At 38.9% G+C, this 13,807-nt stretch overlaps 1 protein-coding gene across 2 annotated transcripts in view; it reads left to right on the plus strand.

Annotated features, from left to right (window-relative positions):
- Positions 1-13,807, plus strand: part of LOC126337228 (uncharacterized) — a 204,113-nt gene that overhangs the window by 13,164 nt on the left and 177,142 nt on the right. The window contains exon 2 of one of the 2 annotated variants that reach the window (XM_050001450.1): positions 3,180-3,254. The exons of the other annotated variant lie outside the window; for it this stretch is intronic. The gene's annotated coding sequence lies outside the window, so the exon portion shown is untranslated. The remainder of the gene's footprint in view (positions 1-3,179; positions 3,255-13,807) is intronic. 2 annotated transcript variants of the gene reach the window in all.

Genomic DNA, 13,807 nt, shown 5'->3' on the forward strand with positions numbered 1-13,807 from the left:
GAGGAAATCTGAATACGAGTAAGCTACTGTGAACAGCGAAGTGAATACATTATAGTAAACAAGGCAGACACAAAGCTGTCATCCACAGAATTACAAGTTTATATGCCTACTAGCTGTGGAAGTTATGAAGAAATTGAAAGAATGTGTGATAAGGTAAAAGAAATTGTTCAGATAAATATTGTAGGAAAGTTCTTGTAGAGTGTAAATGCTTAAGGATTAAAGGAGACCACTTACTGAAAAGCAGAAGTCAATAAGTGCACTCTCTCTCTCTCTCTCTCTCTCTCTCTCTCTCTCTCTCACACACACACACACACACACACACACACACACACACACACTTACGTCCCTGTATGTAGTGCTGGCTAGGAAGAGACTGGAAGTGGGTGGCTAGCGGCTCAGAGAGAAGCCAGTTTATCAGCTGGAATAAGGGAGGAAGGCATGGAAGGTACAGTTTTAGTAGTCAGTGAGAAGCAGCACACACTGTGTGGTATGTGGGGATGTGAAATGGGAGGGGCTGAAAGGATGGAGAAGGGGAAACTGTTGTGTAGAGAGAAACCAGTTTATCAGCTGGAATAAGGGAGGAAGGCATGGAAGGTACAGTTTTAGTAGTCAGTGAGAAGCAGCACACACTGTATGGTATGTGGGGATGTGAAATGGGAGGGGCTGAAAGGATGGAGAAGGGGAAACTGTTGTGTAGAGGGTGTGGGGACAGTGGTTTACCTGAGATTGAGATCAGGATGATCAAAGGAGCGAAGTATGTGGTGTAAGGATAATTACCTGCATTTTGACAGCTGCCTTTCTTTCCACACAAAAAAATCCCGTCCATACTGCCTAGCCACCTATGGATATTGTATGTGAAGTGATTCATCTACAAAGGAGTGCCCCCTTATCACCCAGTATCACCTTGGACTGGAAAAGCTTGAACATATTCTTTGTCAGGGCTTTGATTATCTCCCATCCTGCTATGAATTGAAGGTCATCCTACCCCAGACCCTTCCCCTGTGGCAGACCAAAGTGCAAGACCTGCCCAATCCACCCACCCAGCATTTCCTGCTCTAGTCATGTCACAGGCTTATCCTACCCCACAGAGGTCTGGCCACCTGTCAAAGTAGCCATGTCATATACTAACTCTGCTGCAAACACTGCGCAGCCTTTTATGTTGAAATGGCTACCAACCAGCTGTCCACTAGGATGAATGACCACTGCCCAGATGTTGTCAAGAAAAAAGTTTGACCAGCTGGTGGCACAACATGCTCAGTTTCAATGACTGCATTACAATTCAAGCCATTCCCCCCACTACCAGCTTCTCTGGGCTACACATATGGGGGTTATCCTTACAATATATCCTCTGCTCCTGTAATAATCCTGGTCTCAATCTCAGGGAACTCACTTTCCCAGCACCCTCCACCCAACAGTTTCCCCTTCCTCCACCCTGTCTCCCCGTTCCAATTTGGGTCCCTATGTAACCTCCAGTATGTGCTGCTTCCCACTGACCACTACAACTGTTCCTACCATTCCTCCCTCCTGTGTTCCTTGCCAGTGAACCGCCCAGCACCATATAGGGGCATAGATATGTGTAAGCATGTGTGCACTTGTAGTTGTGTGTGTGTACTCTAGCTTGGCAAAGGATAAATCCAAAAGCTAGCAAGAGAGAGGAGGAGAAATTGTAGGAGAATGAATGAAAGGGAAAGTTTTGCGAAGAGTGTAATTTAATCACTGCCAATCATTAAAGAAAGTTGTGTACATGATAAAGACATGGAGATAGCACAAGGTTTCAAATAGGTTATATAATTGTAAGACAGATTTTGAAACTTGATGTAAACTGTAGAACATTCCCAGGGACAGGTGTGGACTCCAGCGATAATTTATTGTTTATTAACTGCAGATCAAAATTGAAGAAAGTTGGGAAATTAAAGTGATGGAGCCTGGATAGAGTGAAAGGACAAGACATTGTTGAGAGTCTCAAAGGGCAAAGGGGACATTAGGCAAAAAGTGACTGAAATAAGGGGGGAGGTGGGAATACAATTAAAGACAAACAAATAGCTTTTAGAGATGAAGTAGGACAGGCAGCAGAAGATCTTGTATACAAAAAGACAAGGCCTAGTAGAAATTCTTGCATAACACAGGGATAATGAATTTAACTGACAAAATGAGAAAATATGAAAGTGCAACAAATGAAGCAGGTGTAAGGGAATACATTCATAAAAAATGAGACTGATAGAAAGTGAAAAATGTCCAAGCAGGAATGGTTGCAGTGCAAATTCTAGGCGACATAAGCAGGGGAAGGATACATCACCTATAGGAAAAATAAAGAGGCCTTTGGAGAAAAGAGAAGGTGCTGTATGGCTATCAAGAACTCTTGTGTCAAACTGATACCAAGCAGGGAAAACTGAGAGGTCTAAGGCATATATAGGAGAGCTATTTCAGGGAAGTCCACAAGAAGTCAAAGCAAAATAAGAGGAAGCAGACAAAGATGAGTTTGCAGGTATGATAATATGAGAAGAATTTGACAGAGTACTAAAAGAAAGACATAAATTGAAGCAAGGCTCCTGGAGCAGAGGACATTTGAATACCTGCCAGCAAAAACGTTGTAACCCTCAAAATACAAATTGTACAGGAGGCGCGAAAAACCATTACCTATGCAACAGGTTTACTAACAGCAGAAATAGCATTCACAATCACTTGAAATGAGTCCATCACTGATACATATGTACAAGTTGTGGCAGAACGTGACCTGAAAAGCAAGATATTACAGATTTTCGTTCAGCATCCATTAAAAATGGTTGTAATTCTAACGAGAGTAGCACACTTTTGTGGGTTACAATGTTTATACCACTGATTTTATTTGACCTCTGATACTGTTTATTGGTTTTATTCTGATTAGGCGTAAATACAGTTTGCATTATACAATGTCGGAACTTCTGGGTGTTTGACTGAAAGTGGAAATATTGTTACAAAATAAGGGTTTGCAGTGATAAACTTTCACAAGAATATAACGAAACAGAATCGATACTGCACATGCAGTTTGAACGAAACATTATTAATAGTTCCCACTATGTAACACGATTATTCATGGCATACAAGACGTATTGTTGCAAACATACGTTTTGCATGACCAACCATGACACCGTATTTTTACTTTATCTTTATGTTCTCATAAAACTCTTGGTATGTTTCAGGACTATATCTACACATGTCTGGCAGATTAGCTTTCTCTTCCACAGAGACAGGCAATGGCTGACCATAAAGTCTAGGTAGGTCATTCAAGCTAAACGCCTTCGGTGGAACTGTAACACTATTTTTATCCCTGGAGCGTTTTGTTGAGTTTGTTGTGTACCAAGGCTGCAAGTAGTTATGGCTCTTGTGGCATTGAAGTAGTGTTGGGGGTGTCTGAAGGTATCTTCATCCTAACATAACCCGTTATTTTGCATTTTGGATCTCTGTGGACGTGCTTTTCAATACCACTTAAATCAATAAAATCGTCCTGCTCCATTTAACAAAGCAGAAACTAGTTGTTTGGTCATGCAGTAGCTATTACCTGAACAAATTCAAATACAGAGTAGTTCTTGTTATTTCTCTCAATTAATGCGAAATCCCTGTCGCAAGGCATAAAGCTGTGTCCTGTGATAAGAAAATTTTGCTCCACAGAGATGAACTGCTTCATTTTCAGAAGATATTGATACAAAACAATAGTTTTCCAGTTATTGTTCTGTCCTGTACATCATTCTGACTACACCATTAAAGTTCTTTCTGCAAACGGATTTAGTACTGAAAATGTAGATGTTACGTCCTTCAGAAGGCACAAAGTAATTTCTGCTGATCCCCGCTTAACAACAGTTTCAGGCCATACACACATCCACACCTTATTGTCACCAACGTTATGTATTGACTGATTGTAGGTTGACAGCTTACGTTGATAGAAAACTGCAGAATGGGTAAGGGTAGGACAATATCATCAGTTGGAGGTCTGTACATATCACAACATAGGTCTCGTTTGCTTTAGCTTTTGCTGTATCCTTCTCTAGTATTGAGTATGGTGCTTCCGCATGTAAATGGTGCAGTTTGCTTTCTTCATCAATTTTCTTTCTCTCTGTTTCATTTTTACTGTTAACTAACTGCAGGAACAGTCTGTCACAATACCCACGTGAATCCGAACGTGGTACTCCAAAGCGAACATTATATTGTCCCCTGAAAATATCTCTGTAAGCTCTTTCACAGCATTGTACTGCTGGATTATTTTCTTTAAAGAGTCTGCAAAGTTTAGAAATATTCAAATCGGATCTCAGGCAGAGCTTTTCATTCTTATGTCTTGAGTAATTGCTTTCTTGTTATGGTAGCTTCTCAATGTGGTTTCTTATCATGTCCTTCAAGCTGTCCTGCAGCATATTTGGACGATTCACATGCTTACCTTATCTGTCTTCTGACAGCACACCACATTTCATCTTCCCTTGGAGCATTTTTACACGTTTAGCTGTAATCCTATATAGCTACCATGCACAAAGTTTTTTGACATACCTAAATTTTTTCTGCTTCTCTTCTTAAAAAGTTCTTGAACGTGCAGTGTCTGGGCGAAATGATCTTCTCAGTCTCCCTACGTTTGATGTCTATTGTTTCAATGCATGACAAAGCCAAATGTCTGGTTTGTGCATTATAGCCTAAAGCGTAGAATTCTTGAAACAGCTCTCTGTTGTCCTCCATTTTTAGTGTTTTACGCTGGTATCTACATTTGCAGGTAGCAATCTATAAAGGGATCACGTTATAATGATAAGTATAGTTAACCACATAAACATCAAAGGTAAAAGCTATGACTGTGCATTACAATATAATGTTTGTGAATAATGTTTGGAATATCCCATTTTGCCAACTATTGTATTAGATTGGCATACAAAGATTATGCACCCACCTGTTCAGCAGGGATTTTCCCAGGTACTGGTTTGCTATTGTGGGCCAAATATGGTTACCCTGAATTCCGTTTGTGTTTCTTCGCAATCCTCTTCCATTCACTATACTTAATTTTCTGTTTCCAACCCCTATTTATCTCTTCCCACATGCTCTGACTTAACGTCACTCAACATTCCTGCTCCATGTTTACAACATTTCTGCATCCGAGCACCTCACAACGAATAGGAAACAAACGAAAAATGGCACTTAATGTACAAGTTTGCCAACATAACTTCATACACGCCTTTCTCTCAGCACATACAACGTTTATAGGTGACCAACCAGTTTCTTAGGAAAGTGAGGGTTACAACGTTTTTCCTGGCAGGTATTCATTTCTTCAAAATTGTTGATATCCTTGGGAGAACCAGTCATGACAAAACCATACCACCTGGTGTGCAAGGCATATGAGATGGAGGAAATAGCCTCAGACTTCAGGAAGAATATGGTACCATAATTTCAAAGAGAGCAGTTGCTGACAAATGTAAATATTACCAAATCATAAGTTTAACAAGTAAAGGTTGCTATATACTGACATGAATTATTTACAGAAAAATGGATAAGATGGTGGAAGCTGACCTTGGGAATAATCAGTGTGGTGTCCATAGAAATATAGAAACACATGTGGCAGTGCTGACCCTACAGCGTTTCTTAGAAGAAAGACAGAAGAAAGGAAAACCTACATTTGTAGTGTTTGTAGACTTAGAGAAAGCTGTTGACAATGTTGACAGGAATACACTCTTTGAAATTCTAAGCTTAGTGGTGTTAAAATACAGGAGTGAAATGTTATTGATAATTTGTACAAAAATCAGATGTCAGTTGTAAGAGTTGATGAAAGACATGGATGAAGTGAGCCTTGGTGTTGTTGAATTTGTATATTGAGCTAGAACTAAAGGAAAAAGGAGAAATTTTGAAAGGGAATCTAAAGTTCAGGGAGAAGAACAAATGCTTTAAGTTTTGCTGATGGCATTGTAATTCTGTCAGAGACAGCTTTGGGCATGGAAGAGGAGTTGAACAGAAATGGTAGTGTCTTGAAAAGAGGTCTTGAGGTGAACACAAACAAAATGAAAGCAAGGGTAATGAATGTAGCTCCATTGGATGAGGCAAAGCTGAGTGAAGTAGATTAGGAAATGATACACTAAAAGTAACAAATTAATTTTGGTATTTGGGCAGCAAAGTAACAGATGATGGCAAAAGTAGAGAGGATATAAAATCCAGATAGAATTTCTGCAAATAAGAAATTTGTTATTATGTAAAATAAATGTGTCAGGAAATGTTTTCTGAAGATTCTTCTGTGGAGTATAGCTTTGTACGGAAGTGAAATGTGGATGATGTGTTGCAGTGTTGTGAAAAGTTCACTTGTACTGCTCTGACTTTGAACACTGGTCTGGTCCTGTATCCAGTGAACAATGATGAACATAACTGATAGACCGTCCAGTTAGGCCCTTCTGGGCAGCGACTGTAGACAGATCCTGGTGCTGTCTTGCAGTAAGGTGTTGGCACTGTTGAATTAATTGTTGATACACACACTGTCTGAGCTGAGCTGTGCATCTGTTTATATCTGTGTTTGGCAGATGGATGGTCACATGGGGACTATTGGTGTGACATATGGAGGAAGCATATGTGGTCTGTGTTGTGTGTGCCGTCTATGGCGTCTGCCCATAACTATGTTGTTCCTCTCTGAGGCTGACCATGTTGTGTGGCACCCTCTCGGTGTTAGTTTGTGTTCCACATCATGGGAGGACCCAGCAAAAATCACCAATAGCAACACAACAAGACTAATAGTTTTGTTTATATGCAGTAAGTTCCACTGCCTTAGTTTTTCTGTCTTATCCCTTCTTCATGATGCAACTATGAAGTTTTCATTTTGATTTCATATTCCCTTATAGATGTATTTGAATCCGACATGGCTTGCAGCATGATAGCATCAGTAATATTTCGAATCCATAGGAGGCAGTTCTACATAGAATGTTTTCAGTTACGGAGGCAGCATGTTCCTTGGTAGAACAAAGACGTCAGGTTACAGTTTGTGGTAGGCCAGTGGTGCTGGAGGAGTTTGCAAGTACACTGTGTGTTCCTCCAGATTTTGGGGGAAAATGTTGGCACATTGTTAAAGAGAAAACATAGGATACTTAATAAGTGTTTTTGAATTCTGGTTAACAGAACAAACCATTTCCACAAATCTGTAAGCAACATTTGGGAGGATTTATATTTATGGAGACAGGAGTGCCTTCTAAACACAGCAAAGGACGGTGCCCAAATTTGGACTAAATGTATAACTGTTGTTACTGCCAGTCAAAATTCAGCTTCTCTGATTCAGCTATTATTTCATCTCAACTGTCACTGAGACGTCTCACTTCGTTTATCTGCTAGGTGGACTAGTAGTACTACAGATGGTTTCAGCATTTCAGACATCAATTGAAAGAATTTCCACCAGATATTTTGGGAGAAATAGGGTTTACAAGACAGATTTCAGTTATTTGGAAATGAGGATACTGGTGTAAAGCAACATGTTAATGTCTTGATCACTAAGAAAGACAATGGCAGAAAATTTTGCTGAAGTATCCAGCAGCCAGGATGCCTTCTAGCAACAGAGAGCTATCACCAAGAGAGGCAGTGTTTGGGAGTATAATTAAAACAACAGAGACTCTTTTAGCTTTCCCTTTTTCATATGGAAGTTGGATTCAGATCTATCTGCAGCTTTAGATATGATATGGCACCTTGTCAGGATAAGCTGCATTACAGTGTATTTGACACTTCACAGGAGCAGAAAGATAAAACTTTCTTGACACATTTATCTGAGTCTACAATCCCCTTAATTGTCGAGAGAGATTATGTTGATTTCTCGTTTGACACATTGGAAGGACCATATGTGCCCAAATGGTTTCGACATTGTCGCCGTCATAAACTGTGTAGAAAATATTTTAGACCTGTGAGTGATCTGCTTTATTCACTGGGTTCTTGAATACAGGCAACTACTGTGTTAGTGTTCCTAGTTGAATTCAGAAGATATTCCATCGTCAGGTCCCCTAAGAAGCAGCAATAAAACATACTTTCTTATGCAATCAGCATCTTGTAGTTGTCTGTTTGACACTATTAGAAAAATTCTGATATGGAGAAATCCTTTCGAAACACTTTGAACAGGAAAACACCATCCCCTGAAGAGGACTGAAGTAATATGATGTTCATGATGCCTCATATGTAGACCAGTTTGCTGTAATCCACTCTTCCTTTAACCGAGTAACAGCAACCTGCCAGTTGTAATTGACGTTCAAGTGGTTGGAAGAGTGGATGCTACATACAAGCTTCAAGTTCTCAGTGAAGACTGTGATGTCTATTGACTTCTGTCTGTGTTGGTAATGACTGAGGGGTGCAACTGACAGCATGAAAGCATTAATGAGATTTGTGGACTTCATATTTGACAGGTGCCTTACTTAGCTGCAACACCCAAGGGACATGAAAGCAAAGTCTTTTTAAGGCTCTTAATTCTGGGATTGCATGAGCCACAGACAGGGAATGTCTGCTTCAGTTGTACAAGGCTTCAATATAATCCAGATCTGTTTATGGGGGGGGGGGGGGGGGGGGGCAGGTGTGCGGATCAGCATTTATTATCTATTAGAAGACTATATGCACCATCTTCCATGAGGGAATAAAGTTGGCCACACTTATTTCCCCAACTCCCTAAGTGCACTTTAAGCATTCAAGTGGTTTTATACAGGGTGGAAACTAGTCAGATTGAACAAGGAGCTTAAGCTCTGCTAGGTGTCAGAGCATTGAGTAATTTGGGACAGGTACAACAGCCTGGGATATCCCCATGCAATTTATTGTAGCCCACTGCATGCAGAGACATTGCTAATCAAGTGTAGTGCCATGCATTACTGGGACACGTGTAGCAGGAAATGAGGGAAAAGTTGTATTTGTGAGGTTCACTAGCCTGTTGTGGTGAGGCTCTAGAGGTAAAAAGAAACCCCTAACTGTTTGTGAACAACCTTGTAGTGGAGTGAGAAGACTCAGCTGTATGCAATACTTGTGGTGTACAACTATGTAAATGCTGGTGAGTAATTCCATGTCGAATCAACACAGGTGTGAGTCTGACCATGTAAGATTGCCTTCAAATTTGGTGTGTTCATTGCACATGATGAAAGAATAATGCCTAATAACAGAAATGTAACAGAAGTACTACAAAAGTAAAGGCTGCCCAAAGTTATAAAACTGAGGAAAATTCAACAGACACTGCAGGCAAAAGCAGTTGTATTCTCTGTTCTAACAGAACTAGAACTGTGAAACAGAATTAAGCTCAGTGTCTTTGACCTTGAATAACTCTAAACATGTCTCCTTCAAAATTGATGAAAAAATTGTTTGCTTCTTTATGCAGATCATCTTAAGATTACATTTGGATTAGGAGATACAACTTAATAACAGCTGTGTTATGCAAGGAAGCTATGTGGCTGGTGTGTGGTTTTGGACCCCAATGCTCCCCCTCTGAAATCTTTGTCGCAGTGAGAGACTGATCTGTTCCTTAGCCTAAACTTTAGATTAGGTTATTAGGTGATAAATTGGTTGCGAATTGGCAAAGTCAGTGTACGTGAATGCCAGGGAATGGATGTGGTAAGAGATTGAGCTGAGGCACAGCCTAACGTTTATATTCACGCTGTATTTAACACTCTGTACCATATTTAACACACCTTTCATGATAAAAACTAAAGGTGTGATATAAATTCAGAAAACCTGTGTCACATTGTGTACAAGTCTATGGAAAATGGGAAATGACGGTCCACTACGTAACTATTACCAGAAGTACAAATTGTGTATGTAAACCTCAACAAAAGAGTTAAAGTATTGAAAAACATTAACAGTTAAAAAGGCTGAACATAGTCATTCTGCATACAGAATGGGTGCTTTCAATTTCTGCTTTAAGGCTTTGGACACAGTCATCATCAAAATGCTTTAAAAAGGTTGTGCGATGACTAACCATAGTGTGGTAGCAATGTGAACAGATCAGTAGAAAACATTTGTAATGTGCAAGGTCATAGTTATTACCTCTGGCCTTCAGTGATGCAAAACATGATATAACTATCCCACTTTAATACATGTGTGGAAGGCAGGGCAAATAGGTTCAAATTTAACAAACAAACACAATGAAATGTATTGTCAGGACTTACCATGCCTCAATACTGTGTAGCACTATGTAACATCGTTTGTGCGTCTTTTGGGGAAAGGCCTGTTGACTTGTTGCTGTTATCACACATACTTTTGTAGGAACATCATTCTTGTCCACTGTAAAGATGTCAGGTTTTTTGGGATGAAGGTGAAGGACCATGTGATATAGGAATCTTCTTGTAAACCTGCTGGTATCTCCATTGTCATTCAAAACACATGTCATGAGTGACCTTCATACAAGCATGGAACAAATCCTGTGATATCACAGAGATGTAAGTCTTGTTGGATTTGCATTAGAGATTAATTTCTGATGGGTGGTGAATTGGAGAATACTTTTGTTCAGGTGTTGTTATGACCAGCGGGAATAATATAGTGTAGCACAGTGTAACCCACCATGAACCATGGACCTTGTCATTGGTGAGAAGGCTTGCTGCCTCAGTGATACAAACACCCTCACTGTAGATGCAACCACAATGGAGGAGTATCTGTTTGGAGGCCAGACAAATGTATGGTTCCTGAAGATGAGCAGCAGCCTTTTCACTAGTTGCATGTCTTGATGATTGACTGATCTGGCCTTGTAATATCATCTGAAACAGCGTTGCTGTGTTGGTACTACAAACAGCTGAAAAAACATGAGGAAACTACAACCATAATTTCTCCCATATTTGGATCCCCAGACAGGGACTACTCAGGAGGATGTTGGTGATCAGGAGAGACGAAACTGGTGTTTTACGAATCAGAGCATGGAATGTTAGATCCCTTAATCAGGCAGGTACATTAGAAAATTGAAAAATGGAAATGGAATGGTTAAAGTTAGATATAATGGAAATTACTGAAGTTTAGTGGCAGAAGAAACAGGACTTCTGGTAGACAGATACAGTGGTATGAAAACAAAAGCAAATAGGCATAATTCAAGCATTGGGTTATTAATGAATAAGAAAATACTAATGTGGATAAGCTACTAAGAACAGCATGCTGAACACATTATTGTAGTCACACAGTCACACAGTACAAGTTCATAGTCAAGTAGCTCCACAAATGATGAAGAGAGTGAAGAAATGTATGACAACATAAAAGAAATTATTGATAGTTAAAGGAGACAAAAATGTAATAATGTTGGGGGACTGGCATTTGATTTAAGGAAAAGGGGGAGAAGGAAAAAAGTAGATGAGTATGGACTGTGGAAAAGGTATGAAAGAGGAAGCCACTGGTACAGTTTTGCACAGAGCATCATTGCTAGCATTTGGTTTAAGAATCATGAAAGAAAGTTATACATGCGGAAGAGACCTGGAGACATCAGAATATTCCAGATTGATTATATAATGGTGAGATGGATTTTGGAGCTATATTTTAAATTTTAAGGCATTTGGAATGACAGATGTGGGCTCTGACTATAGTGGTTATGAATTGTAGATTAAAACTGAAGAAATCACAGAAAGGTAGGAAATTAAGGAGATAGAACCTGGATAAGTTGAAAGAACCAGAGGTTGTTGAGAGTTTCAAAGGGAGCTTTAGGCAACAATTGACAAGAACGGGAGAAAGGAATACTGTAGAAGATGAATGCATAGCTTTACAAAATGAAATAGTGAAGGCAGCAGAGAATCAAGTAGGTAAGAAGACTCTTAGTGGAACTCCTTGGATAACACAGGAGGTATTGAATTTAATTGATAAAAGCAGAAGATATAAGAATGCAGTAAATGAGGCGGGTGGAAGGGAATACAAACATCTACAAAATGAGATTGACCAGAAGTGCAAAGTGGCCAAGCTGGAATTCCTAGAGGAGAAATCTAAGACTTTAGAAACATATATCATTAGGGCAAAGATGGATACAATCGACATGACAATTTGAGACTTGGAGCAAGGAGTAACAGCTGTATGAATATGAAGAACTTAGAGATGGAAATCCAGTCCTAAGCAAAGAAGGGCAGATTGAAAGGTGGAAGGAGTATATAGAGGGTCTAAACAAGGTAGTTGTACTTAAGGGCAGTATTATAGAAATAGAAATGGACATAGATGGAGATGAGATGGGATATATGATATTTTGAGAAGAATTTGACAGAACACTGAAATACTTAAGTTGAAACAAGGCCTCAGGAGTAGACGACATTCTGTCAGAACTACTGATAGCCTTGGGAGAGCCAGTCATAACAAAACTCTTGCAACTGGTGTGCAAGATATATGAGACAGGCGAAATACCCTCATATTTCAAGAATAATATAATAATTACTATTTGAAAGAAAGCAGGTGCTGTGACAGACATGAATATTACCAAACAATCAGTTTAATAAGTTATGGTTGCAAAGTACTAACATTAATTCTTTACACAACAATGGAAAATCTATTAGGAGCTGATCTTGGTAAGATCAGTTTGGATTCAAGAGAAATGAGAAAACTGGCAAGGCAATACCGACCTTACGGCTTCTTTTAGAAGATAGGTCAAGGAAAGGCAAACATATGTTTATAACATTTGTAGACTTAAGGAAAATTTTTGACAGTGTTGACTATAATACTCTCTTTGAAATTATGAAGGTAGCAGGGGTAAAATACTGAGAGCGAAAGGCTATTTAAAACTTCTATAGAAACCAGACTGTATTTGTAAGAGTTGAGGGACAAGAAATGGAGGCAGTGCTTAAGAAGGGAGTGAGAAAGGGGTGTAGCCTATCGTCAATGTTATTCAGTCTGTAAATTGAGCAAGCAGCAAAGGAAACCAAAAGAAACCAAACCCCCGCCAACAAAAAATGGGATATTTCAGAGCCATGGTACACCGAATTAAAAAAGTACCAATGAGTGTCACAGTCCAACAAAATGAAATCAATATCATTAAAACAGTTGCTGATAATAATGGATGTAAACCCATAATAATAGAAAAACGCCACTACAAAATGCAAACAAAAACCACGGATCCACTTAACAGCAGTCCACACAACATGCACTCCAAAACAAATTGGTGTTCTACAGAAGCCTAACATAAATATGTTGCTCTCCCATACATAGGCCCACTATCATACCAAATAGTAAACTTATTTAAAAACAAAAATATCACAATCAGCTTTACCACAAATAATAAATTGCAGCAAAAATTAATCCATGATGTAAATACCTCCAAGTGTCCCTACAGTAAATCAGGATTATACAAGCTCAGATGTAATACATGCTCAGAATTCGACATTGGACATACAGGTAGAAGTTTTGAAGTTAGATACAAAGAACACATTGATGTTTTAAGGCTTGACAACTTGAACAAATCTGCATTGAGAACAACTTAAAAATTTTACATTTAGAAGAAATAGGAGCCGGTATGAATATATTAGCAGAAATAGAAGTACACACACACCCAGCACCCCAGACTATATCTTTAATGAACAAACTGAGTTAGCTAACACCTCTTTCCTGAAAAATTTACAAAAATTATTTTTCACCCTCCAAAGCAAATAATATTCCTACACCCATTTGCAGATTAAGTAGCAAATTTGTGTGTTACTACAGTTCTCATATTGCTAAATGTAAATAAATAATATACTGTCTTATCATTATAAAAAAATAACAAAATAAATCTTTGATACGGAAGATCTTTATAATGTAACAGTAGTCACTCTAAAATTCACAAAATCAATGTATTTCTGTACTAGTGTAAAATGCATTTCAGTTGCATTAGTGAATATATGAACCTATTCCAGATATGGGACATATTTATAATGTTACAATATAT

The sequence above is a fragment of the Schistocerca gregaria genome, chromosome 1 (genome assembly GCF_023897955.1).
Source record: "Schistocerca gregaria isolate iqSchGreg1 chromosome 1, iqSchGreg1.2, whole genome shotgun sequence".
In the NCBI taxonomy this organism is placed as follows: domain Eukaryota; kingdom Metazoa; phylum Arthropoda; class Insecta; order Orthoptera; family Acrididae; genus Schistocerca; species Schistocerca gregaria.